The sequence below is a fragment of the Hyperolius riggenbachi genome, chromosome 3 (assembly GCF_040937935.1).
Source record: "Hyperolius riggenbachi isolate aHypRig1 chromosome 3, aHypRig1.pri, whole genome shotgun sequence".
NCBI lineage: Eukaryota > Metazoa > Chordata > Amphibia > Anura > Hyperoliidae > Hyperolius > Hyperolius riggenbachi.
Window position 1 is genome coordinate 338,119,300 of NC_090648.1, and position 14,560 is coordinate 338,133,859.

A 14,560-nucleotide genomic window follows, 5' to 3' on the forward strand; every position below is an offset into this window, starting at 1 on the left:
CGCAGCCGCCCCCCCCCAGACCCCGTGCGCTGCCTGGCCAATCAGTGCCAGGCAGCTCTATGGGGTGGATCGGAATCCCCTTTGACGTCACGACGTCATCCCGGCCATGGCGACGGGGGAAGCCCTCCAGGAGATCCCGTTCTTTGAACGGGACCTCCTGATCGCCGATCGCCGGAGGCGATCGGAGGGGCTGGGGGGATGCCGCTGAGCAGCGGCTATCATGTAGCGAGACTTTGTCTCGCTACATGAAAAAACAAAAAAAAAATTTTTTAAAAAGATTTGCTGCCCCCTGGTGATTTTTTAGCAAACCGCCAGGAGGGTTAACAGTTTCACAGCATCAGAACGTGGTTTCTCTTATACAAGCCTCATTTTTAGCTGCACAGAAGAAAACTGCCCGGGCAGTTTTCCCCTGATGCTGTGCAAAGCATGATGGGATTTCTGATATTCTGCTGTTTTGGTGCAATTTTTTTTTTTACATTTTGAATTTGACATTTGAAGCCTAGCACATGCAGCTGGGAGGGGTTATCAGGACACAGGACAGTTGGAACTGTGTCTCATGCTCCCTGTCACCTCCTTTCAACCAAAAAGATGGCTGCCCCCATGACAAAGATGGCAGCCCCCATGAATCACAAACATTTGCCTGTTCTTTTAAAACAGGGTGGGTAAAAGATTATATTACCTATCTATTCTAATTAACATAACTAATGTAACTTAATGACAGTATGTTTATTTAGGCTGAAGTTCCCCTTTAACTTTAGGTTTGCCTGAGGTAAAATGTTTCCTGAATACTACATGCCTTATCACCATGGTAACAACTCTAGAAACGTTATTAAAGACAGGAGATAACCTTAGTGAATTGAGGCCACTATCTGTTGACCCTCATACTACATGGAGGTGTTAAAATGAACCAAAAGGTTGCACCAGGTATTATAGCAGCAGTGGGTCAGTGTAGCAAGAGATTGTGAAGACTGTTGGGCCGTGTGAAAGAGCCATTGGCCAGGAAATGAAAGCCGACCTTCCAGCAGTCCACAGCAAAAGTAAAACCAGCCATATATGGAATCTATGGTGTCTGCTATGTTCATCAAGAAAGTCTTCAGACTGCTTGTAAACCCGGCTGAGGTGTAAAATCTATATATGTTACGGCCAGAACCCGAAGTTTGGCCACTTCTAGTTCTGGCCGGCCACTTCGGGTTCTGGCCGGCCAATGCGCGAAGTGGCCGCTGCGCTGCGGCCAATGTTGAAAATGGAATGATTCCTCTGACATTAATGTATCTTCTGGCCGCAGCGCAGCGGCCAAACGTAGAACAACTTAGTTCATTTAATGCAATTCAGCCGGCGGCTATGTAACAATTCAAGCCGCCGGCTTTTTCTCTGCCTCTCTCTCCTCCTCTTATGGGCAGCAGGGAGTCGTTCGTCGCACCAGGAAAGCAGAGCGGGGAGGCTGCAGACATCGCTTCTGCCAGCACCCGCTCTGCAAGAACGGCAGGATTCCCCTGCCACGACGAACGACTCCGGGGGGACACTCGTGTCCCCGCCCGGCTGCCCATAGGAGAGAGCGAGAGAGGCGGGAGGGGGGGGGGGGAGAAGGAGAGAGAGAGATGCAGAGAAAAAGCCGGCGGCTTGAATTGTTACATTGCCGCCGGCTGAATTGCATTAAATGAACTAAGTTGTTTGGCCGCTGCGCTGCGGCCAGAAGATACATTAATGTCAGAGGAATCATTCCATTTCTAACATTGGCCGCAGCGCAGCGGCCACTTCGCGCATTGTTTGGCCAGAACCCAAAGTGGCCGGCCAGAACTAGAAGTGGCCAAACTTCGGGTTCTGGCCGTAACATATATATAAAATCGGATGTATGTGTGTGTGTATGTATGTATGAATGTGCCGCGATCACTCGAAAACGGCTTGACCGATTTGAACGAAACTTGGTATGCAGATACCTCACTACCTGGGATGATAGGTTCTGGGGGTCTCGCTTCCCCCCTGCACACCTGGGCGGAGCTACAAACAGCAAATCAGATTCCACCCATTCATGTCAATGGAAAAAATGTAAAAGGCTGCCATTCTCACAATAATCAAGCCAGAGTCCCCACACTTGGCAGAGTTGGTCACTTGGTGACCGAGGTTACAAATCCAGGAAAAGTGGGCGCAGCTTAAAACAGCCAATCAAATTTCAGTCATTCATTTTTAATTGGAAAATGTAAACTGCAGCCATTCTTAGACTATTAATCGCAAGGTTCTCAAATTTGCCAGTTGGTCACTGGGTGAATGAGATTAAGAGTCAAGAAAGTAGGTGGAGCCTACAACAGCCAATCAAAATTCACCTATTGGTTTTCAAGGGGAATATTTAAACTGCTGCCATTCTTACACTGTTAATGGCAGAGGCTTCAAACTTGCTACAGTCGGTCATTGGGTGACTGGGGTTCAAATTCACTAAAGGGCGGGGCCACAAACAGCCAATCACATTTCTTTGCTGGATAAACTGCTTCCATTCACACATTTTTGATGCCAGAAAAATGAAAGCTCACAAACTTGGTCATTGAGTGACTGTGTGTCAAGGTTACAAAAAAGTGGGCAAAGCCAAAAACAAATTTCACTGGTGAAATATAAACTGCAGCCATCCTTACATTGTTAATGGCAGGGTTCTCAAAGTTTGCACAGTTGGTCACTGGGTGACTGGGATTAATATTCAGGAAAATGGGTGGAGCCTACAACAGCTAATCAAAATTGACCTGTTGATTTTCAAGGGGAATATTTAAATTGCTGCTATTCTTACACTATTAATAGCTGTTAATTGCAAATGCCTCAAACCTGGTACAGTGGGTGACTGCGGTTCAAATTCAGAAAGGGGCGGAGCCACAAACAGCCAATCAGATTTGATTAATTTCAATGGGAATATACACATGATTGATACCAAGGACCCCAAAGCTCATAAACTTGGTAATTGAGTGACTATATGTCAAGGTTAGAAAAAGTGGGCGGCACCAACAACTACATTTTTTACATGGGAGAATATCAACTGCAACCATTCTTACACTGTTAATGGCAGGGTTCCCAAACTTGAAACAGGTGGCCACTGGGTGTCTGGGATTAATATTAAGTGGGTGGAGCCTACTACAGCCAATCAAAATTCACCTATTGATTTTCAAAGGTAATATTTACATTGCTACCATTCTTACACTGTTAATGGCATAGGCCTCAAACCTGATACAGTCAGTCATTGGGTGACTGGGGTCCAAATTCACTAAAGGGGATGGAGCCACAAACGGCCAATCAGATTTTTTAGATTGATTTCAGCCATTCTGTTATTGGCAGGGAACTCAAACTTCAGACAGTTGGTCACTGGATGACTGGGATTAATATTCAGGAAAGTGGGTGGAGCCTACAACAGCCAATCAAAATTCACCTATTGAGTTTCAAGGGGAATATTTACATTGCTGCCATTCTTAAACTCTTAATGGCAGATGCCTCAAATCTAGTACAGTCAGTCACTGGGAGACTTATGTTTAAATTCTGAAAAGGAGGCGGGCTACAAACAGCCAATCAGCTTTGTTTAATTTCAATGGAAAAAAATCAACTTATTGATGCCAAGGACCCCAAAGCTCATAAACTTGGTTATTGAGTGACTGTATGTCAAGGTTAGAAACATCCAAAAACAACTAACTTTTTACATGGGAAAATATAAACTGCAGCCGTTCTTACACTGTTAATGGCAGGGTTCTCAAACTTGACACAGTTGGTCACTGGGTGACTGGGATTAATATTTAGAAAAGTAGGTGGCACCTACAACAGCCAATCAAAATTCACCTATTGATTTTCAAGAGGAATATTGAAACTGCTGCCATTCTTACACTGTTAATGGCAGAGGCCTCAAACCTGCCACAATCAGTCACTAAGTGACTGGGGCTCAAATTCACTAAAGGGGCAGAGCCACAAACAGCCAAATTGATTTCTTTGCTGGATAAACTGCTCCATTTACACAATTTTGATGCCAGAAACGCGAAAGCTCACAAACTTGGTCATTGAGTGACTGTGTATCAAGGTTACAAAAAATTGGTGGAGTCAAAAAAAGATTTCCCTGGGAAAATATAAACTGCAGCACCTTCTTCACTCTTAATGGCAGGGTTCACAAACTTTGCACAGTTTGTTACTAGGTGACTTGGATTAATGTTCAGAAAAGTGGGTGGAGCCTTAAAAAGCCAACCAATAGTCACCTGTTGATTTTCAAGAGGAATATTAAAATTGCTGCCATTCTTGCGCTGTTAATGTTACAAGCCTCAAGTTGGTTATTGGGTCACTGGGGTTCAAATTCAGAAAATAGGGGGAGCCACAAACAGACAATTAGATTTGTTTTTATTGATGCCAGGGACCCAAAAGCTCACATACTTGGTCATTGAGTGACTGTGTGTCCAGGTCACAAAAAGTGGGGAGAGCCAAAAACAAATTTCACTGGGAAAATATAACCTGCAGGCCTTTTTACACTGTTAATGGCAGGGTTCACAAGCTTTGCCCTGATGGTCACTGGGTGAATGAGATTAATATTCAGGGAAGTGGGTGGGGCCTATTAAAGCAAGTCAAAATTCACCTGTTGATTTTCAAGGGGAATATTTAAATTGCTGCCATTATTACACTGTTAATAGCAGATGCCTCAAACCTGCTATAGTTGGTCAATGGGTGACTGGGGTCCAAACGCTAGAGAGGGGCGGAGTCACAAACCATTAATCTGATTTATTTAATTTCTATGAGAATATACAAATTATTGATGCCAAAGCTCACAAACTGAGTATTTGTGTGTTAGTGTTAGAAAAAGTGGGTGGAGCCGACACCAGCCAAATATATACTCGGGCAACGCCGGGTCATCAGCTAGTCACCTATAAAATTACTGGCAAGTCTCAGGCAAGCACTGCAAGGCTTAATATCTCTGCTGTAGACTGGAAATACGTCTCCCAATGTCACAAAAAATGCTTTATCGTGATTGATTAATGTGCTGCTGGTATAAAGCATCCTGTGATCAATTCAAGAGCTGTCAAATTCTAACAGCCATCTGCTAGATCTATACCTTCCATCCAGGACTAACAGTATAGATTCATAAATAAATAAAACAAATACCTAGTGACAGCCTAGTTAGTGTCTAAATGCTACCTTTTTATGAGAAATAAGGTTTATGTAGCTGCAAATCCTGCTGTAAATATCTAGCCATGTGAACTGAAGAACTCGGCATTTAAAGCAGGCGCTTGTGCAGAGGTGCTGCTTGGCTCTCCACTGCGATGCAGTTTAAACTGAAGTTGTATGTGGTCCACTGGTTCAATGTTGTACATAATCTAGATATCATCGTTCAGGAGATTAGCCTACCCACCACACACATAAGATAATTGTCTCTGGACTAAGATGATCGAATCAGGAAACAATCATAGGCACACCAAAAACCTCTAGCAGATCTGCAAAACACTAGAGGTTTTTGAAGCAGATTTCAGAGCGATTCTAGGCATGTTTAGAGACGTTTTCTAAACATGCCTAGCGTTTTTTGAGGCGTTTTTGTGTAGCAGATTACAAATATTGTTACGGTAAAGCTGTTACTGAACAGCTACTGTAACAAAAAAGCCTGGAAAACCGCTCTGATCTAGCGGTTTTCAGAGCGGTTTTCAACTTTCCTATACTTTAACATGTAGGCAGAAACGCCTCAGAAATAAAAAAAAATGCTGCAACCCCCTTGTTTGCATTTGTGGAAAAAACGAATTGCTCTGGTGTGCACCAGCCCATTCACTTTCATTAGCAAAGCGGTTTTCACCCTGCAAGTGTTTTAAAAAACACTCCAGAACCACTCTGGTGTGCACCAGCCCATACTTCTATTGACTGTTTCAAATTCCCCAGGCATGACTGGACCCAAGGAAAGGATAGTATATCTAGAGTGAATTTTCCTGACAAATTGGTATAGTTGCTTTGTTGATAAAGCTACCACCTACAATCTTGGATACAGGTATACAGAAAGGTGATCAGCACTAGATGCTAAATGGCAGGCTTTGGGAATGGACGGTTGGTGGATAATTCACTGTGCCTCCGGTTAAGCAGACTGGTCTCTGAGGAAACACCTGTCAGGCCTTTGCCTTGGTGTTTGTATCTGTCTGTGGTGGGGTTGAAATAAACGGTGGGATCTTTGCAATGCATCTGGTGTCCGGATCTTTTTCTACAATTGCATACTATCACCAACAATGTCTGCATGGCCACAGTATAAGCATGCTTATTTGGCAGGTCCAGTCAGGTATGTCAAAGCTAATATTTATTTATTATAACCTGACAAAATCTGAATCTATTTCTATTGCTAAAGACCATGATAAAGGTAGTGTCTCTCAATAGCTAATCCTACAACAGTTTTTGCCAGTGCAAATAGAGTATCATGTGCAGGACTCAACCATTTTGTATTTGAGAATGAATCGTCAGGGTTGCCTACAGCAATAAGCTTGTTTCTCCCTTTCATACACCAAATAAAAAATGACTGTCTGCTATCAACAACACAGATTGGTATTTTCAGATAGCTTAACAAATAGGATCCTTGATACATATTTGTGGAAGTGGGGCAGACAGCAGCACAGTATACACCTGCCCAGTGATACAGTAGATCAGGGGTCTCAAACTCGCGGCCCGTGGGCCATTTGCGGCCCTCAATACAATATTTTGTGGCCCTCACTGGCAAAAGCTTCCTTATAGTTCGCTTCAGTGCTCCCAAGTAATTTGCCGCATCCCCGCCGCTAAACAAGGGCTACAGAGCCCCCAAATCGCATGGGGGGCAATCCGCCGGCATTTCCTGGAAGGGGCAGAGCTTTCAGCTTCAGCTCTGCCCCTCCTGACGTCAATCGCCGCTTGGATCGCCGCCTGTCCCTGCCCCTCTCTGTGAAGGAAGAGTGAGAGGGGCGGGCAGTGGCGGCGATGCGCCGCGATTGTGAAATTCCTTATGCGGCCCAGCCTCATCTTGACTTTGCCTCCTGCGGCCCCCAGGTAAATTGAGTTTGAGACCCCTGCAGTAGATGAAATAGTATTTGCATCACCACACAGGAATTTATTGTAACCATCCAAAACATAGTACAATAACCAGGCATCAATTTCAACCTATTCACCAGGTCAGTTCAGGACCACTTGCAGACCAACAATGTAACCATACTATTGCTTTATTGCTTGCCCAGCTGAAGTAAGTAGAATCCTTAACCACTTCATACAGATGGAAGCAAAATTTCACTTACAATATATTATTTGCCAGCAACATACGGTAAATTAGTGCAGCAGAAGTGTGTTTTTGCCATTAATGTTTTAAAAGTCATCTCTCCATTTCAACCTGCAGCAAGCTTGGCAACAGCACATAGTTTTTGGAGTACTGATGCCAAGACACTGCCTAGAAACTCCTACCTTACTACCAAAATGATTAGCTGCAAAAAGCAGGAGACATTGTTACTCATATTCAACACCTGAACTATTCCCATGACTAGCATAAAACTTTGACCTAGTTTACATGGATGTATTTTTAAACACTTGCAAAACTATAAACAACTGGAAATTTCTGTTCAGGCATGTTTACACTCATTTATAAGCATTTTAACACACTAGTTTAACGCATTCATTTAGGTTCAAATTGTTTCAAGGTAAATAGGCTCCAAATGCATCACTCCGCATATTACCATACATGTGGATTTCACATGATAGTGCTGTAAGGACTTTAATGCAGTCTTTCAACACCTCAAAAATGCCCATGTAAACCAAAGGTGAGCACACCGGAAGTTATTATTATTTATTTATTTATTGTATTTATAAAGCGCCAACATATTATGCAGCGCTGGAAGTTAGAGGGATATGGAGGCTGCCATAGTTATATATTTTTAATAATGCAAATTGCCTGGTTGCCCTGCTAATCATCTGCCTGTAATGCTTTTAGCCATATACCCTGAACCAGCATACAGCAGATCAGGTGTTTCTGACTGAAATTAGAATGGATTAGCCACATTCCTGTTTCAGGTGTGTGAATCAGACACTACTGATGCACGAAAGATCAGCAGGACAGGCAGCCAACTGGCATTGTTTAAAGGGAAATAAATATAGCAGCTTCCATATCCCTCTCAATCCCAAATGTGATTTTAGGTGGATGTTTTGCTCTGCAAGAACTGGAATTACCAGGAGCTGAACTGAGCAGGTTCAGATCCAGAAAGTTACTGATTGGTTACCTCACAACTTCTGAACTGTCAGATAACCAATAAAGATAGGATATGTGCACTGAGCTTGTATTTTCTCTTTCTGCTTGGGTGTTCTTCAGGCACTCTGATTTCCTCCCACATCCCATATGACTAGGGTATGGATTTGATTGTGGATTAGATTTTGAGCTCCCATAAGGGACAGTTAAGTGACTATATACCGTGTTTTCCTGAAAATAAGACAGTGTCTTATATTAATTTTTGCTCCAAAAGTTGTGCTAGGGCTTATTTTCAAGGGATGTCTTATATTTATATCAAGAAGTGTCTCAGTAGAACATTTCCTGTTCCTTTGAACTGTGCTGTTTCTGTGTGTCCTCCTGCCTTCCCCACTATGGCTCCTCTTCCTCTGCTGGATCTGAAGGTATGCTACTGTACTGCTCAGGCACCTGCCCTGTCATCCCTGCACACAGTTGATAACCTTGCAGTATGCCGGGATAACAGGACCAGTGCCTGATCAGCACTGCACTGCTGTGTCCCACTTGCTGGCTGCCTCTTCCTCCTCTTTAACCTCCGCTAGGGCTTATTTTCAGGCTAGGGCTTATATTTCAAACATGCTCAAAATTCCAGCTAGGGCTTAATTTCAGGGTAGGTCTTATTTTCAGGGAAAGAGGGTATATATACTCTGTAAAGCAATGCAGAAGGTGTCAGCGCTATATAAATTCTAAATAATAATAGAAGTCAATAGGATGCTGATAATTCAGCATTGATACAGATTACATTGTTAATTTATACAAGATATGCAGCTTGAAAATGGACCAAATTCCAAAATACATGGGGGGGGGTTGCATCATGTACTATAATCGCAGTGTGATGCATACAGTTACATAAACTATGCAATTATGTCTGGTGCAGCACGTGTCGGTGTGAAGGTAGACTACCAATATTAACATACAAAATAAAATTTAAATGGAAAAGTCAACACATCTGTAGTGTAAACTGGATTTTATATTATTATCCTACCTGCCACCTTCTGGAACACTGTGGTCAGCGCTGCGTAATATGTTGGCGCTATATAAATACAATAAATAAATAATAGCTGCACACTGTATGCACATACAAGGTGGTGAAGCATATATATATATATATATATATATATATATATATATATATATATATATATATATATATATAATAGCCACGCACACTTAGAACTATTCTGGGGCATAGTTTGTGAGTAAACAGGGTAATATTGATGCTGGCTGTGCATGTTGGTGGCAGAGCTCCTCTCCATGAAGCCACACAAAACCCTCCTGTGTTAGGGGACCGGAAACTCCTAATGAGATTAGTCGGTGTACGCAGACATTACTTAGCCATGACTAAATGTGCTCTCTTCCTGCAGCCAGTGGAAAATTCAAGGGAACTTTTTCCCCCCGGCAGCATCAGGTCCTCTAACCTTATAAAAAATACTCCCATCCAAAATCAACAGTCTCTCCTCTCTACCTCTCTGGCTGAGGGGATTATTAAATGGCCAGAGCTGAAAAAGAAACCCTCCCGAATCCCTGTGAAGAGCACAAAGGAAGCTGCAAAGCGCAATGCATGAACCTGAGGAGAAGGAAACCACAGAGTCTCTTTGTGCTCCACTGACTCATTTTCAAGATGTTGTCTGCTGCCAGTTTCAAACCGGAAGCGCATGGCAATTAGTCTTGCTGTTTCCAGACAAGCTAGACTCACACAACTTTCTTTCAGAAGAATACGCTAACCTGACTTGATTCCCACTCTGCTGATCGGACCCACTGTGTGCCCAGGCAGGGATGCTGCTGATACAGGGATGCCCTGTGGTACTAGCATCTCTCTGGCACACAAGTATAAAATGGGCATGTGCCCTGTGGCATAGAATCACATTGATGCCCATAGGCGCAGCCGAGCCACCATGAGCAGTGTCAACTTCATCTGTCATCTCAATGCCATTCACACCTCTATTAGGCTAATTACTGCAATTACAGGCTGCTCAGCACTCACCTCCCACCTTCTGAGCAAAGCACGCTTACTACCCAGCTACTATCATGAATGTCACACGCCATACAGTAGCAGTTTACAATGCAGAAAACAGGTCCCCTTTCTCACGGAATATCAACCATTGATTCCTCTGTCCCACAGGCATCGATTCCCAACTAAAATAATTCTTGTAAGTCCATGCAAGTGCTGTACAGAGGCTCTCATACAATCAGTGACATAAATATAGGCTCATACATACCCAAACTCTTGCTGTACTCTGGGAACTTTCCCCCAGGTTTATAATTTTCTAGGAAGAACTGGCTAAAATCCCTTCGTCTTCCATGCTGACAGTCGTCTGCAAACGTTTCTGTTGTAATGAGATCCTGATTTTTTTCTTTCTTTTCTTTTTTTTCAGTGGTGTGTGTGTATGTGTGTGTGTGTGTGAGCAGGAAGTTGGAGCAGTCAGACAGAGAGCCGGCTCACTTCCTTTCCTGCATTATTCCCCAGGCGGTTTGCAGTCTGTGTAAACAGGCTTTTCCTCCTTCTTCTCTCTCTGGCCACTGATGTTCAGCATCGTTGTAATATAAGACACACACATAGTAAAACAGCAACAGTTACTACATGAAGTGCACAGAGCTACAAGTGCTCCATCTGTCTGTTCTGCTCCTTTGCCTGGCCCACAACAAAGGGGTGGAGTCCATTCAAACACCAAAATACTAACAAAATTAGCCAGTGTCTAATAAGCACAAAAAGAATTGCATAAGAAGGTAGACTGAATGAAGGCGTCATCTCATCACAGCCTGTGTCACTCCAAATTATAAGATCTCTGTAATTTTAAAAGGCTGTTGTGCCTGAAATAGTATTTGAAGTAAAGGAAGGCTAGGATAAAAATAAGTCTTTGGGTACCTTCACTCTCAAAATGCCCTGCATGTACTTCTGATAGGTTTAGGGTGTACTTGAGATTCATACAGTAAGTAAGTACAACAAATTCTGAGTTTTGGTAAATTATAAATCATGTGAACAGCACTTCATTAATGAAAAGCAAAGGAGATAGTTAAAAAATACGTTCTAAACAGTCTTAGCTTTTGCATATTGTGCAATAAAAGTGGATGTACGTTTTACCACAATACACCTGTGTTGTTCTCTGTTGCACAGTGGCATACCTAGGGAATTTGACACCCGGTGCTGATTATTTATAGACAACCCCCAAAACAACCAATTTTTTAATGGGATGGTTGACAGGTTGGGGAGTCGAGCGTTTTGCTGCAAATTTTGGGGGAAAAACAAAATCAACAGGATGTTGATGGAGCTAACCGTTATGAAACTCTGTACTCTATACAGTGTCGCAGAAGCTGTCAGTGCTATATAAATACACCATAATAATATGGTAAGACATTAGACTAGGACTTTGGTACGATTAGATTGTGAGCTCCTCTGAGGACAGTCAGAAAAGGGTGACATACGAAAGAGGGGGATGCATAGAAGGAGGGGGGGTGGTAAAGAGGTAGAGGCACAAGACAGAGAGCCTGGTGGGAGAGGATATATGGCAGAAAGGACTGCAGTTTGTCAGGGGCATGCTGTTAAAAGGAGCCATAGAAATCTGAAAAGAGGAAAAGGTCATGGGGAAGACAACAGGGTGGGAGGGGGAGCTGAGAAAAAAAAATAAGATTAGCATCAATCTGGCCAGAAACCCACTAGAAGCGATTTCTATCGCTAGTGATTTGAAAAAGCTCTTGCTAATGCAATGCTATGGGGGATTTTTATAAAATCACATCGCTCAAGTGGGATCACACCCATAGCTTTACATTAGCAAGAGTTTCAAATCGCAAAACGCTCAGAAAATCCCTCCTAGTGGGTTTCTGGCCTCAAGCTAATCTAAATTGCCTGGAGCTTGCTTCTCTGCTCACTACAAAAGTCGGCTGTTAGCACCTGTAACACTGGTTTCTGCAACAGGGGCAGGGCATTATTGATTAATTACTCTGTTCAGGATAAATAATCAATAGTCCAGGGCACTCTGGTATTACAGCAGCCAGTGCACTAATGACAGGCAACTTCTGCAGCACTAAACACATTCTGCCACCTCTCCCTGCTAATGTCCCAGCTGCAGCACAGCAATCATTCTCTCTACTCACCCTGCTACTCTGCACATTCACTCACTGCAGGCTGTGTGTAGAGAGCAAGGAAACACATTGCCCACAGGATAGGAAGGGGAAGGGGTGCTACATATAGTGCAGGAAGTATTACAGTCACATTCACTGCCTGCTGTTATTTTCTCGAATGTTGCCCAAACTATGAAAAAAGGTACCAGGTGGAAGAACACAGTGGCTGAACACCACAGCGGCACCCCTAGCCATAGCTACACCCGGTGCTGTGAGCACCTGCAGCCCTGTGGTAGGTATGCCACTGCTGTTGCAGCACTGACTCCATACAATAACACTAAATGCAGTAGTGGCTATGTCAGAAATTGAATGGAACAACACTCTATACCAAGGGTCCCCAAACGTTTTGGGTCGGGGGCCGGGTCAACATACTTCAGACTGCTGGGGGGCCGGTGTATACATAGAAGTCTTTGCGGGCCAGACAGTGATGCATACTAAGGTGACAACCTTCAGTCCAATTGGACAGCAGTTTCACCTGATGTGGAATTTGATTGAAAACCAGCGAATTACTGCTTTCTGGCTTCATTCTATATGCAGACCACCAATGTTTAAAGATGTAGCTGACCTAATCTATAATACTATTTGTGTGTGGGGGGCCAGTAAAAAAGCCTCAGGAGGCCACATTCGGCCTGCGGGCCTTAGTTTGAGGGCCACTGCTCTATACGGACTAAAAAAGATGCAACAGTGCATTCTCGGAAAGTGATACTGCACAACCCATAACTGGAAGTAGACAGTGCTGTCTATGCAATGTTTGTCATCTTTGCATATCATACACTATATCAACTTACAGTGTACTGCTTCTAAAGTTAATTTATAATTTTCATCTCATCTAAAAACCAGTGACAAACTTATATTGCAATTCAGAAGGGCCCTTGAGCAACCTTACTACAGAGAAAGGAAAGGCTCTGACCCATACTCATAAATAAGCTGACTACTGACGTCCTTCAGGTGGACAAAACGGCAATCACTATGAACTGGAAGAAGCTGAATGCAAACATTGATAGAGTCAAGTCCAGAATGCAGGCTTTTTATTGTAAAGAAAATGCCCAAAGGCTTAAAAAGTTTTAGAGGGTTTAGATGTCCTGGGTGCAGCTGGAATTTTGTGGGACTGATATTAAAGCCCTTGATGATTTCTAAGGCCCCTTCCCCACTTGTGTGTTGCCAATTGTGCTTTAAAGCGGACCTAAACTCAGGACTTCCTCTCTGCCTAAGCAACAGCATGATAACATTTACAGAAAACCATTTCTTTATTACAGCCCACAGAACTCCCACTGAAATTCTGCAGTGAGGTTACTTCGGGGTTTCATGGGAGCACATAAACAGTTAACTCCCTGTGTTTACATAAAGCCTGTGTGAACAGCACAGATCAGACGGAGATAAAAGGAGAGAATTAAAGGCGTACATACGCCTGATCTCTTCAAACGACGGGGGTACGACCGTTCTGACAATAGTTTCCTCGTGCATACAGTCTGTCGGCAGGCTGATAAGGCTGGTTTTGACTGATCCGCTCAGCGGATCAGTCAAAACCAGCCTTATCAGCCTGCCGACAGACTGTACACACAGGAAAACTGTCGTCAGAACGGCCACCCCGCGGGCAGGTCTGACGACCCGTCGTTTGAAGAAATTAAGCGTGTGTACGCGCCTTTAGAGAGGCTGTTATCTCTAAATACACACATGGTGGGTTTCTCTGTGTTTTCCTTCTCTCTTGTGAAAGAGTTTAGGTCCTTTTTAAGTAGTGTGTGCAATATGCAACACATCAGATATGCATGGACTGCTTCAGTATGGTTGCATGAAAATATGGCCAAATGCAGTTTGATTCTAGTTATTGTAAATTAATGAGATTTGCACCATTTCAGAGTGCTGCTACAGCCACCTGGTTTTCCTGCAACACACAAGTGGAAAAGATTATTATTATTTTAATTATTATTATTATTGTTGTTGTTGTTATTATTATATTGACTCCAGAAGTAAAGACTGGATTGGCAAAGCAAACTTATGATCTTTCTTCTTTCTTTTCCTGGTTTCTCCTCTTTCTTGAGATCCTTTTCTGGAGAACATAGTGCTCACACAGATGAATGGTGGCGGCCAAGTTCACAGGATCCTCTCGGTGTGTAAATTATCATTACTGTATTATTTTTTTGTCTGGTACTTGAGATTCCAGGCACTAAAAAACAAAAACAAATTTCCATAGTAATATGCAGAAAAGTGCTAGACTGTATTTCCAATAAGAAATAG

General features: G+C 43.1%; 1 protein-coding gene across 1 annotated transcript in view; it reads right to left on the bottom strand.

Annotated features, from left to right (window-relative positions):
• The window catches only part of ELK3 (ETS transcription factor ELK3), a 72,621-nt gene extending 61,794 nt beyond the window's left edge, over positions 1 to 10,827 (bottom strand). The window contains exon 1 of the mRNA XM_068272789.1: positions 10,426 to 10,827. The gene's annotated coding sequence lies outside the window, so the exon portion shown is untranslated. The remainder of the gene's footprint in view (positions 1 to 10,425) is intronic.
• Between the last annotated feature and the right edge of the window lie 3,733 nt (positions 10,828 to 14,560).